This window comes from Chinchilla lanigera, unplaced genomic scaffold (genome assembly GCF_000276665.1).
Source record: "Chinchilla lanigera isolate Chin_1 unplaced genomic scaffold, ChiLan1.0 scaffold00099, whole genome shotgun sequence".
Lineage (NCBI taxonomy): Eukaryota > Metazoa > Chordata > Mammalia > Rodentia > Chinchillidae > Chinchilla > Chinchilla lanigera.
The window spans coordinates 1,435,406-1,449,017 of NW_004955500.1; positions in this window are offsets into that span (position 1 = coordinate 1,435,406).

The window sequence follows — 13,612 nt, forward strand, 5'->3', positions numbered from 1 at the left end:
TATATGTATCTTCACAAATGTATGTATTACTTCAGGTTTCTAAGTTTATGATTTTTACAGCTGAGATGTGCAAAGCTTTAGGTCCCACTGAATTCTTTTAAGAATGCTGAATTTTGTTTTAAATAGGGTTAATAGTTAATATGAGAGTTTCAGTGTTAATTTCTTAAAATCAAAATACATCCGCACCAGCAATGTCCTTTGCTTCCGCTGCGGGGCGGGGTCTAGCGGTGCCCACAGCCGGCGTGCAGCGGAGCGAAGCGGAAGGGGCCCCGCCCGGAGCCGTGTCCCGGCTGCAGCGGGGCCTGCAGAGGCCTTGGACGGCAAGCGGTCCTCTCTCCCATACGCAATTTAAAAAAACAATCTCAAGCCATGAACTACATTGAATACATTCCTTAATTTTCTCATAACAAGCAATAAATAGTTTCTGTGAAATATTTCACTTTTCCCCGAAACACATTCTGGAGCTCCTGACTTAGTCTTGCCGTGCACCACGTGCGCACGGAAGGTTAAGCTTCTGTCATGCACGTGCATACACCTCTGGGTCAGTTCCACGGCTTCTCTCTTACAGGGAGAGGAGGATTCAAAGGTCCTTCTACACGTTGCCCACCACCTCTGATTGCCTAGTGACCAAGCAGGGAGCTTGTGACCTAGTGACACCACCACCCCCGCTCGGCTCTGGCCCCGACTGCAGGCCTCCCCCGGCCTCTTTCTTTCCCTGAGGAGACAGTTTTGGTCTTAGGGCATCCGCAGCCCGTCCGGCTCTGAACAGTTCCTCCTGCTGGAACCAGACAGCAGCGGGCTGCACACCACGAGCCCGACTCGGACAGACAAGTGTGGCCTGCTCCTTCTAACGGGCGGCTCTAACAGAGCTGCGGCGAAGGGAGAAGCGAGACATTGTTCCACCCGAGGGAGGGAACCGAGGGAAGAAGCCGCGTGTGCGAGGGGGTGGGGAAACGGATGTGATCACAATACGCTGCATGCGTTGAAATCTAATGCTTTGTAAAATTAATAGGCATATATATATTATACATATATGTGGCATAACTGCACTGCTGAGGTCTGATGGTTTGTTGAGGGGAACTGTTAATGATTAAAAGTTTTTTTATATTTTGACCAATTTTGCATGCTTTACCTGGTAATCTGAGCAACTTCTGTGAAGACAACAATTTGCAGTATAACAACCATTGGTGAATTCCTACAATCCGGCCTAGTGAAACTATGTATTGTCTCTAATGTCCTTTTAAATTTTTATTTTCTTATTCCCTTTAATGATTTGATCAATCTACCGTTCTTACAACTGGTAATCTGAGCGACTTTGTTGGAGATAACCATATGTAATATAGCAACCACTGTTAATCCCTATCATTTGGTTTGAAACCCCGTATCATTTTAAATGTCCTCGCTTCGTTTTGTTTGTATTTTGCTATTATTCTTTTTTTTGTAATATTTTCTTTAAAATAAATTTTTTTAAAAAATTAATAGGCACTAACCATAAAAGGGAAAGTAAAAGTAAAAAAGAATAGCATCCTAACATAACAAATTTTTCAAAAAGGATTCCTCCCTCCTTGGTCACTAGAAAATCAGAGGTGGTGGGCCATGTGTAGGAGAACCTTTGAATCCTCCCCTCCCTGTAAGAGAGAAGCCGTGGAACTGACCAAGAAGCATAAGCACATGCATGACAGAAGCTTAACCTTCCGGGTTAACATAATATTGTGCAATGGTAACATCTGTATGCAATAATATTCGGCACGAATCCCTCGGCGAGGGGATTCCAGGCATTTTGAAGGCTGGCTTGGCTGCAGGCCTGCTTGCTGTGGACAGGGGCTTCGGACAGCACTGGCAGGGTGCAGTGTCCAGCTCAATGCCGTGGGGCAGCACCGTGACCGCCAGGGCACAGAGAGGTGGACCTCGAGTGCTCCCCAGGAGTACAGCCTGGTTACAGCTGTCCACGGTGCCAACATGCATGCCCAGCCCCGGGGCAACTCTCGCGAGCAACCTGTCCTATAGATATGCCAGGAAAAGGCAAAGCCTGAATGGACAGACAGACTAGTTTCTTCCTGGACTCGCACTAAGCCCTCCCTTGGACTCTACTCCAGAATCCTAAAGAGGAGTCTCCACGTGTTACAGTTCACTAAAGTCTCAAAAGTCACAAACACACCAAATTTTGCATTGACCCTTCCTGCACAAACTTTTAAATACACAAAAAAAAGTCTTCAGACTAAGCAAGTCAAGCAGTAGCTTCTACTTTGAATTCCCAGTCTCTTACCGGCTCCCAAGCCAAAGAAATGATCTGAGAATCTAATCATATTACATTCTAGGGGCTGGGGATTTAACTCAGTGGCAAAAGCGCCTGCCTGGCAAGTGCAAGGTAGTGAGTTCGGTTCCTGGTACAGGAGAAAAACCAAAAAACCAAAATAAATAAATAAATAAATAAACATATTACATTCTAGACTCAGATTAATATTATCAACCACAGAAGATGACTAAAAAATATTAATACTTTGTGGGAAGGAGGTAAACAGAATGAATGTTAAAGAGAAAAACAAGAAAGAGACTGAATCTCTTCATTTTCCTGGAGCCAGTTAAATCACAGCCGTTGGCCAGAATACAAGGCCTATAAACTTAGAACTCACTTAGAAAAGGAGATCAACTCCAACTGGTAGCATACTACATGTGACATCCTGCACTTTGCTGTTTTCAATTTTTGTTTGCTGTGATGACTTGGTGATTATTCATACTGACACATGTAGATATGCATTAGTCTTTTAATGGCTGTATAATATTCCATTGTTTATGTTTCATTATTTAATTAATCCTTATTGAATGACACATTGTTTTACACTCATCTTATTGCACAAACATTAGAATAAATACCTTTTTATTGTTTGAGGTTCATTTTGGAGAAAAAAAAAAAGAATTTACTATGTATTTTAAACACAAGGGATTCAGTTCAGGAAGCTGATTAGAAAGATCTTGAAGGGACAGAATCGAAAGAGGAACAAGATTAAAGAAAAAAAGAAGATGACACGGTCATCTGAGATCAGAAGCTGCTAAGCTCTCTGGAGCAGGGCCTGCACTTGCTGCTGCTTCGCTGTTGACAAAATTATTGCAGCTGTGGACCTGCAAAAGCTGTGCACCTCGATGGCCCTGGAAGATGCTCCCTGAAGCACTGGAGTTCAGACTTCTGCCACCACTGCAGAATCCGCCAGGTACAACAGCAGCGACCACACTGCCAGAGCACGTTCATTTTTCCCCTCATCTTCCCCCACCCCCGATCTTCCCATCAAAAGCCAGCGTCTCTGCTTGGCAGAACAAAGCCCGGAACCCGCTCAGAAGGGAACCAGAAAACTGTGGTTTGTAAGCTCCCCGGCCCTGAGCACAGCGCTGAGGCTGGGGGACCACAGCAGCCTCACTAGCAGTGTGTGTCCCCTACAGTTTAGATCGAAGGTGGCCCCAGAGTCTCACGTGTGTGGGAGGTGGCTGGATCGCAGCGCTGCGCTCATTGGTGGATTCGTGCCTGGATGAGCACTTGCTCAGTGTGCTGTGAGGACGGGCCGGGTAGAGCAGGTCACGGGCGACCTGGAAGGCCGTACTCCTGGCTCCTCCCTCTCTCTGCTTCTGGGCCACCATGACCAGAGCAGCCATCCTCCGCCAGGCCCCTTGGCCACCCTGCTCCTGCCTTGAAGCCAGCAGACTGTGGACTGGAACCGTCAGCCAAAATAAGCCTCTCTTCCTTTATGTCGTGGGTGTTGGGTCTCATGTCCCAGCAACAAGAAAGTCGGTAAGGCCGCGCCTTAACACACTCAGAGGCCCTGGACGCTTGGCAAGGGCACTCAAGGACCCCCTGTGTCAGGTTTTTGGTGCAGATAAAAACAGAGCAAAGTAAAAATGCCTTTATTGCGGGCAGGAAGAAGACCACGGCAGAAAGTAGGGAGGTTGACCTTCTGGGGGCCTGGCCAGGGGAGCAGTAGCTGTATAGGATTAGGCTGGGGTTAGATTAGGAGGTTCGGTCTGCGTGATATGGCAGATAGTCATTGGAGCAATATGGTAGATAGTGATTGGGTAACTTGGGATGATATGGCGGTTAGTTATTGGGCCATTTGGAGAGATAGGGCAGTAAGCGATTGGGCCATGTGTGCTGGGAGGAGGGAAACAGGGTGTTGTAGACAAAGGAAGTAGCTTGACCAGGAAGGTGGGGCCTACCATCTCCTCTCAATGGAGGGTGCCATGTTGGTTTTGCTGCCATGATGACTAGGCAGATTTTTTATAAAGGCAAAGAAAAATCACCCTGGACTTTCTGTTTCATGTTTAATGGCCCAAGCCAGACCTTTGGTCCACTCCTGCAAGAAAAACTTCTCCTTCAATGATCCCCATCTCAACAAATAGAAATTCTACATTTTTAGTTGCTCCTAGCAACAGTCTTCCTTGACTTCTGTCTTTCTCTCATCCCACATTCGATCCATCACCCAGTCCTGTCAGCTCTATGCCCAACTATGTCAAGAATCTGATCACTCATTACTTTCACCCTCTGTAAACTTGTGTGAGCCCCACATGGCTCCAAGTGTGTGGGGGGGGTAGGTGGGGGGAGATGCTGGGGCAGCCCAGGGCCTCCCAAATGCTCAGCATTCACCGCACCCCTAAGCCATGCTCCAGCCTCACTCTACCTGGATCTCTTGCTATGGGCTCTTAACCCACCCACCTGCTATGTATTCCCAACGCAACAGGCTGAGGCATCCCTTAAAACAGGAGTAAAATCCCCTCAGTCTTCTGCTTAAAAATATGCAAGGATGTTCTCTCTTAGGTAAGAGTAAACTAAGAACTTATGACTTCACATTGTCAGAAAGGCCTGCCTTGACCCCTTATGCAAACAGGAACCCCATCAACACTTTCCCCTGACCTTGCTTTGCTTTCTCCACAGTATCACCGCCAAGACCGCTCTGTACTTGCTTAGTACACATGGCATATCCCCCCATGAATGGAATTGTGTCCCCACCTCCAGTTCATGTGTTACAGCCCCACACTCCAATCCAGTGGTAAACAGATCTTAGGGGGAGTAAGGAGCTTTAGATGAAGTCATGAGAGTGACTCCGTTGCCCTGGGATTGGCATCCATATAAGAAAATATCAGAAGCCGGGCATGGTGGCCCACACCCGTAATCCCAGCACTCGGGAGGCCAAGACAGGACGGTTGCTGCGAGTTTGAGGCCAGCCTGTGAGTTCAAGGCCATCCTGAACTGCATAGCAAAATCTGTCTCAGACAAAAAAAAGAAAGAAAGAAACACAGACAGAAAGAGAAGAGGGGGAGGGAGGGGGAGGGAGGGATGAAGGAAGAAAAAAGAGAAAAGAAAATGCATCAGAGACTTTGCTTCCCCTCCCCACCCCCGCATACAGGACCGTCCTCCTGAAAGCAAGGAAGGAAGCCTTCACCTGGCACCCTGATCTTGGGCTTCCCAGCCTCAAGAATTGCAAAAAGGTGCGCTTCATTTATGTGAGCCACCGATCTGCGGCGTTTATGACAGCAGGCCTAGGACAGGAAGATCATAAAATCAACACGGACCAGGGTGCCTTGTTCACCGCTGCCCTGGCTGCCCCTCAACACACAACGCATTTGCACAGCGAATACTCGACAGAATACAGGAGCGGCAGTGCGAGCCAGCTCCAGGGCTAGCTGATAATGACAGAGCCAAGTTTCCACTTCAGAACTTAGCTTTTAAGATTAAGCACCGGAGTGAATCTCATTCGCAAGTGGCAAGATAAGCAACCCAGCTTGAAACCACATTCAGAAAATGCGCATAGAGCTGCCACCTCCCCGGCCCTCTCCTATTCGAGAAGCGCTCTTTTGTCCTTGTAGGACATCTGTCCTGCCGTACTCCATCTGATAAACAGCCTTTGGAGGTCCAGAAAGCACAGCCTTAAATCACACTCCACATCCCAGCCGCAGAAATGTGTTTATTTCTCGAAAGCTATGGCACAGCTAGCGCCTGGGGACAGGCCCACCAACACCCTGGAGGTCTCAACTTGAAAACCAAAGCAGGGCTTCCCCAGGGAATGCGGGCTGTGACAGAGACAGGACTTGCAATGCGCGTCAGCTTCGGACAGTAACTCACCGGTCCCGTGCAAACACTCAGCTGTGTTTCCTGGTGTCTGCTGAAAACAAGATTTTTTTCAAAGCAATGAGTAGTAGCCACCGCCGAAAAGCAAGGCCAGATGGGCCAGAAATGAGAAGCAGTTTGTACACTCAGGGTTTGCGGTCAGCACAGCCAATTACTCTGACAGGGACAATCTTGGCGTCTTTCTTGGCCGCCGGAGAGAGCCTGTTTACTGAAAGGAGCATGAATTGATGTGCTCTCCCGACGTAATTGAAGAGAAACCTCTTGGATCACAAATTCATCCCGTAATGACTCTAAGATTCCTCCGAGAAAGGGACTACATAATTTCCTTTGTGTGTGTTTTCCAAAAAGACATGTGTCTCCTACTTGGTGTTCTCGGAACCACAAATGGACGCCATTGATTTTCTCAGTCCGCTGTGCACTGATTTTCAGCCCATAGTGTATAAGGTGAAGGAAACAATAACTGAATATAGAAAACATTGATCTGCAGCCATTGACTCAAGGCCCCAGGGTGTCAAAAGATTAGTTACTTTTAAAAGAAGTACTGAAGGTGACTTTCAGCTACTTTTTATTGACTAACACAGATCAGATAAACCCTTCTGCTCAAAGCCACAGGCTCCTTTTCGAAGCTATCGTGAGCAGACCAGTTTAATTCCTCCCTGGAGGTCACATAACATTACCAGTGTATTTTCCAAATGCTTATAAAGGTATCGTGTACTACTATCACATGATTTGTCATATTTTAATTTACCTGTAATGATAACTTAGACATTTAGTGTTTGCCATGTGCTGTGGATTGCTCTGCGTGATTTGCACGTTACTACTCAGTGTTCCCCCACGCCCGTCTAGGGTAGGAACCAGTGTTACCCCACATATAGAAGGCGAACCTGAAGCACAGAAGGTTAAGGAGTCTAAAGTAAAACAGCTCCCCAGTGGCAGAGCCAGTTTCAAGTACACAAATTTAGCTCTAGAAATTAGACTTTTAACCAATAGTAGTCTCAAAGGTCAAGAAAAACATAACAAATTTTATTGAACAAAATTACAAATGAACACTATTCATATATTGGACATTATCTTGCATTTGAAGAAGGTACAAGTGGAAAAGCAACTTTTAAAATTTTAAGTACTTTTCTGGTTTGAAAAGTCATGGAAGCTGGGCTCCTTATCTGGAAATGGCAGACTCATAGCAAGTGGACCTCTGTGAGTCACTAATCCCTACTAGAACCTGTAGTGGTGATGAAGCCAGAAAGCATCAAGGGATAAGACAAGATCACAGCCAAGGACACCTGGATCAGATCTCAACTAGATGAAGACTATAGCCTCAGGCATCTCATTCTTCAGTGGATTAACTTAATACTCTACTTAGAGAAGTCCTTGAGTGGTTCCACCCTTCTTGAGCACTCCCCTCCCTTCTGATAACTAAATAAATACAGGCAACCCAGAGAAGGTCTTGGTCTTAGCCCCGAGAGAATCTTGAATTATGTGAGAGGGCCTTGATCCTCCTGGAGCCCTGAAATCATTCCATTTGCCTCTTTTTATTTAGCCTTCACCATACACTCATTCAGGAGATTGCAGACTTGATCAGCCTGCAATAACTAAGGGATATTATTAATCCCATACAAGAATGTAGAACAACCGGAGTATTTGTTCACTGCATGTGGGAATGTACAATGGTGCCGCCACTATGGAAAAACTGCATAAAAGTCCCTCAAAAATCAAACACAGAATTATCACCATCCCACAATTCCACTTCTGGGTAAACACCCCAAAGAGCTGAAAGAGAAGAGTCAGACAGACAGGTGCAATTATTCACAGGTAAGGGGTGGAAATAACCCACATGTCCATTAACAAATAAACTGGTAAACAAAATATTATATACCCATACCGCAGAAATACTCTTTAGCCTTAAGAAAGAGGGAAATTCTAACACACATACAGTGTGCTAAGAAACCTTGAAGACATTATGCTAAGTAAAAGAAGCCAATAACCAAAGACCAAATGTTGTACAATTCTACTTACAGGAGTTCCCTAGACAAGTCACAGCCAGATGTAGGAAGCAGAACGCTGGCTGCCAGGGTCTGCACAGGGAACAGGGCATTACTGCTTCATGAGTAAAGAGTTTCCACTTGAGAGGATGAAAACATGCTGGCGATAGATGGTGCTGACAGTACTTGCTGCCGCTGAGATGTATGCTTAAAATGGCCTAATACCCATAATATAGGATACCATAATTTGTCTAAGCCTTCTATTAGCAATGACCATTCAACTATCATCTCTTGTTACAATAAACAAGGCTGCAATTAAAATGATCACAAAAATCCTCTGGGATAGAATGTGTAGAACAGTTCTTGCATTAGCACGGGGAAATAACATGATGTTAAAAAACAGCCCCAGGGCGGGGAGGGGAGGGGAGGGAGGCTGTGTGACACAAGTGGACATACAGTTCAATAGCGGGAGTAGGTTCTCGCACTCCATAGCATGGTCAGGTGGTTATACCCCAAAAGCTGCTGCACAGTTTATAAAGAACCACAAGGGAGAATCCTGAAGGCTCCAGACCTGGACATGATAGGCACATGGAAACGTTAAACTCCTATTTGATCAGTACCCATTGCATATGTGTATTGAACATCACACTGTACCCCAGTAAAGATGCACGATGGTTGTATGTTGGTTCAAGAGAAAAATTTCTTTAAAAAAATTTTAAAACAACCTCAAAACCTTTTACTACAGCAAGAAAAACTCAAATTCCCTTCACACAAGACTTGATTTCTTACTCAGGCTACCCGCGAGCTCCAGAATTCCATGTTCTCATTGCATACTCCGGAAGTAAGCTTCCCTCCTCAGTCCTGGAGCTTTCCTTCCACTGTCTCATCCCAGAAAAAAAGGCTTGTGTCTCTTTGGCTAGCACCAGTATTTGCTCCCCATGCAACTGGAGTTTGAAAAATGTAGGGAAACCACTTGATGAGCATTATGACTTTCATCCACACCTCATTCACACAAGCAACTTCTTCTCTGACACTGATGGAATGTGTACAAAAGCCTTTTTTGTAATACTCTAGTGCTTATTTTTCATTCAACCAACATTTACATCATTCCTACTACATACTAACTACAGGCACATTCTAGGTACACCATAAATTTTTCCCAAATGAAAAATAAATACAGCTGGGCATGTTGGCACACGCCTGTAATCCCAGCACTCAGGAGGCTGAGGCAGGAGGATCGCTGTGAGTTCGAGACCAGCCTGGGCTACAAAATGAGTTTAAGGCCAGCCTGAACTGCACGGTGAGACCCTGTCTTTAAAAAAGACCGGAGGGCAGGGGGAGAGAAGAAAAAAGAAAAGTAAAACAGAAGAAAAGAAAAGGAAAAAAGAGAAAAGAAATGGGTCCCTCATCAACTAGTAATCACTGCTGTTTCTCCCAGAACAATCCAACTACTTGAAATTTTAGGAAGATCAGAGAAGAAATGACTCCTGGATTCTCACCTAATCACTTGGCCAGAACCCAAATGGACCTAACTTCCATTTGAGAGTCAACCTTGAACACAGCATGAAGAATCAGACTGAGACCTCCACTACAGCTAAGCCACGACCACTGCCCGATTCAAAATTCTCACTGCTCCAAGGTCAGTCCGTGTGCGAAGGGTGACACCTACGCATTCCAGCTTAGAGTTCCACATTTGCATTCTGCACAAACATTATGCAGAGGTGAGAAAAAAAAAGAATACGATGCAGCCTAATCCAATGGCTAATTAGCAACACCTGCACCACGGCACTATCAGCATCTTGCTATTAGGGTACTGTTTGCATTATAGGCTAAGTGATTATGCCTGTCAAATTATGACAGGACTCACTTCGTTTTTAGCTCATGTATAAATGTAAATGCCATATTTTTAAATAACACCCCAAATTTTAGACATGACAATTGCACCTTTGGAATTTTAGTTATAGACTGCAGTTGTCAATGACAGGATTATAATTCCTAACAAATTAGAAAGTCACATTGATATGAATAAGTATGTCTTTTTAATTACTGGTATCAGAGTATCTCCTCTGTTTGGTCTGTCTGTTCACTGAGATACACACGCTAACATTCATAATTCATAATTTGTCCCTATGCCTGGCGGAACACCCAGCATGTATAGTGGCCAATACATTATTTGTTAAATTAATGAACTTCACCTTCTATCTTCACGTTGATGACCTCCAAATCTCCAGTCCCAACTGCCATTCAAGTTCTAATCATCACCTAAATATCTTTCTTTCCATAGTTCACTATTCCAGATGCTGCATGCTCTACACACTGCAGTAGGTATCTGCACCCTTTTCTTAGTCTGTATTCATTCAGATGAAGGATTCACAGTATTCCTTGTCCACCTGGGAGAAAAATCTTCCCACGCTGTGAGTGGAGTTGAGAACGGAAGTCCCAGCCAGAGACTAGAGAATGGCCTTAGCAAATCCAGAAGCCCCCTAAAGCCTACACAAAACGTGGTTGTGTGAATTTTCTTTTCCCTCTCAGGGTTGGGGTGAGGTTGCCACAGGACCCCAGATGTCCTCAAAGAGAGACGTCAGGATCTGCCTCCGACTCGGTCCGCCACACCACAGTGAAAGTTTTGCATCGCTGCATTTGCCTGCAATTGTCTGACGGGCTTTTTGACATAAAAATGGCTCGGATCTGTCCGGGTGGCTTCTGAGAATAGATCTAGAGAGGGGAAGTTAGAAGAGCGCTCATGTTTCCTCAGAAAAAGGAAACTTCTGTCTCAGCTGCGAAAACCAGAAGGGGCTGCCTGGGGGCGTGCGGAAACTCCTGCCCTGCTGACCGCCTGAAACCTGTTCCAGCAGAGGGGGGCCTGGGATCGTCTGGGTCTTCACCAGCGCTGCCCAGCCGTGCAGGGGACGGGAAGAGAAGCAAGTGTGCAAGGGGACCCCCTCCCCCAGAGTTCGCAGTCATGCTCCACATACACAGGCGCACGGGAATTAATAAGCACGTTACATTTCTACTTTTGATAGGGCAAGAGGAACTCCATCTTTCTGGTTTTAACTTCATAGTAAGAGAGGTCACTGAAAGTTCACTTAAGCTGTGGTTGACACCCCCGCTCCCCAGTCCCCTTATCAACTTGCTTAAAAGCAGAGCAAAGCCATAAATCAGGAACAGAACAAACAGAGCAAATTGGAAAGTAGGTTAAAGGCTAACCCACTATGGCCATTGGAATTCGGTTGTCTGACCTCCTGGGAGAAAGGTAAACTTTGTGCTAATTATGTAACGTTCTTGTGAGAGTCCTGAAAATGAAGTAATGGTTACCATGGAAACCTGAAATGTACTAAAACCAAAGGTGAGACCCAGAGGGACACAGACATCTTCTCTGACTCTGGGTTACAGGCAATCTGTCAGCCGGCTCCAATAAAGCTTTGTTCGTTCATGCTTGTTTTGGTTTTCTTGTGCGTGTCTTTCTCGATGGACTCGCTTGCTGTAACACTTTCCCTCAAAAGTACCCAATTTTTGAAATATCATTTCCCTTAAACACTAGCTTTTACAATACTTTGTACATTAAAAAAGAAACTATGGGGGGCTGGGGATTTAGCTCAGCGGCAAAAGCGCCTGCCTGGCAAGTGCAAGGTCCTGAGTTCGGTTCCCGGTACCAGAGAAAAACCAAAAAAAAGAAACTATGACTCCAAAATCGTTTGTATTCCATTTCTGTAGTTCCCAAGGCACTGATGTCCCACGTAACACAACCAACGTACCCTCTCACGCTTAAGATTGAAAAGCCGTGCTCAGCGCTGATGCCGGGATCCCTTCCAGAAATAGAGGCCCCTTGCTTTCAAAAAAGATTTCCCCTCTAGGTTCGGCACAGAAACCTGTGGACAATGTTTTTTAAGTTACTGTTAAAAAGTTGTAAGAATGTTTTCCAAGCTCTACAGAAAACTACTCTTTCAGTCAACGGAAGTCACTTTTTTCACAAGTAACTAAGCAGGTAAAGCCTCTGTGAGTCCGTCTTTCTACCCAGGAGCAGGTTGGTTCACCTATTTCAGCTTCTGTCTGAGAATGAGCCCTCAGAGTGATGACCTTCCCTTTCTTATGGAATAGGCAGCTTTATCCTGAAGAGATCCCAACCGGTTTTCTACTCAGCAAACAACCGTTACTATTGCACTCTGAGAACCATGTCGTGGGCACGTACTTTCTCCAGCAGAGATATTCTTTGTGATGCTCCCCTGACTCTGATCACCTTTATGACCAATAACACTCTCCAGCTTTAAAAAATGTAGCCTTAAGTAGAAAACTGTAATAGTTTATCATTATACTGAGCATTTATTGAGTTCTTTATTATTATCGCAAGGCAATTTATATCTACTTTAGAATTTGTAGAAACTTCTTAGGATAGGACATTTTGAGCTCACCAATTTTTGTGATATTTTTGAAAAATAATAATAAGCTTATTGTTATCATGCATTCATTCAAAACAAGGTTTGCGACTTTCTGTCTCTCTCCTCCCTCCCTCCCTCCCCTTCTCTCCCACCCCCTCCTCTCTTTTTCTGATTCAGGGCTAGAGATTGAACCCAAGCTCTCCAGAATCAACAGGGCTTGGACATTTACCCTGATATGCTGACTCTGAAATTTCTTAATGCTATGTAATACAAATCATCTAACAGTACTAAAATTAAATGTAATTTGGAAGTAATGATGTGAACAATTTATTATGGTTACCCTTTAATCAAGCACTTTTATAATGCGGTTATTCACCTTGGCTTCCCAAACGGCAAGGCAATGGACTCTGGCATCTGGTCATTTATCACACGTCACAGACTACCTCTCTAACCTTGGACAAGTCACTCCATTTCCTGGGTTCTCACCTGAAACCAGGCGCAATACTACCTACCGCCACAGGTTCTGCGCATTTATATAGTAAATAATTATCAAGAACTTACAAGGAGCCCCTCAGTAGAGCATTTTATTAGAAGTCCAATTAAGAACAAAACAGACATGGACCCTATTCTCGGGGAACTTATAGTAAAACAGCAAAATAAGAAAACAGAAAAAAATGACATAGCGTATGAAGATATACACAAGGGGTAGAGACAGCAGGGGAGCGGGTCCTATTCACACAGAGTAGCGCTGGCCAAGCTAGGGCACATGTGCTGCAGTGGTACGCAGAGCCCTCTCTGTCTACCAGCGAGCCAAGTCACCCAGCATCGCCCCAGCAGCCGAGCACCAGGTATTCAGGGTTGGCACTGCAGGGCTGATTGCAGGGTTGGCACTTTGTGATAAATCAGTGGGTTCTGAGTTGCAGTTTGGGGACTTGGTCTCTAAAAGGTTCGCCATCACTGGCCTAGAGCGATCACTGTTACAGTAGAGATGACCACAGAATGAGGTCACAGATATAAAGCACTTGACACATAAAAGACATTCAATCATTATTTCATTGCTCCAGAAAAAATAGAGAGAAAGTTCTGGTTTAAAAAATAGGGTTTGAAATGTAAAGGAATATAAAGCCAGATATTTTTACAAA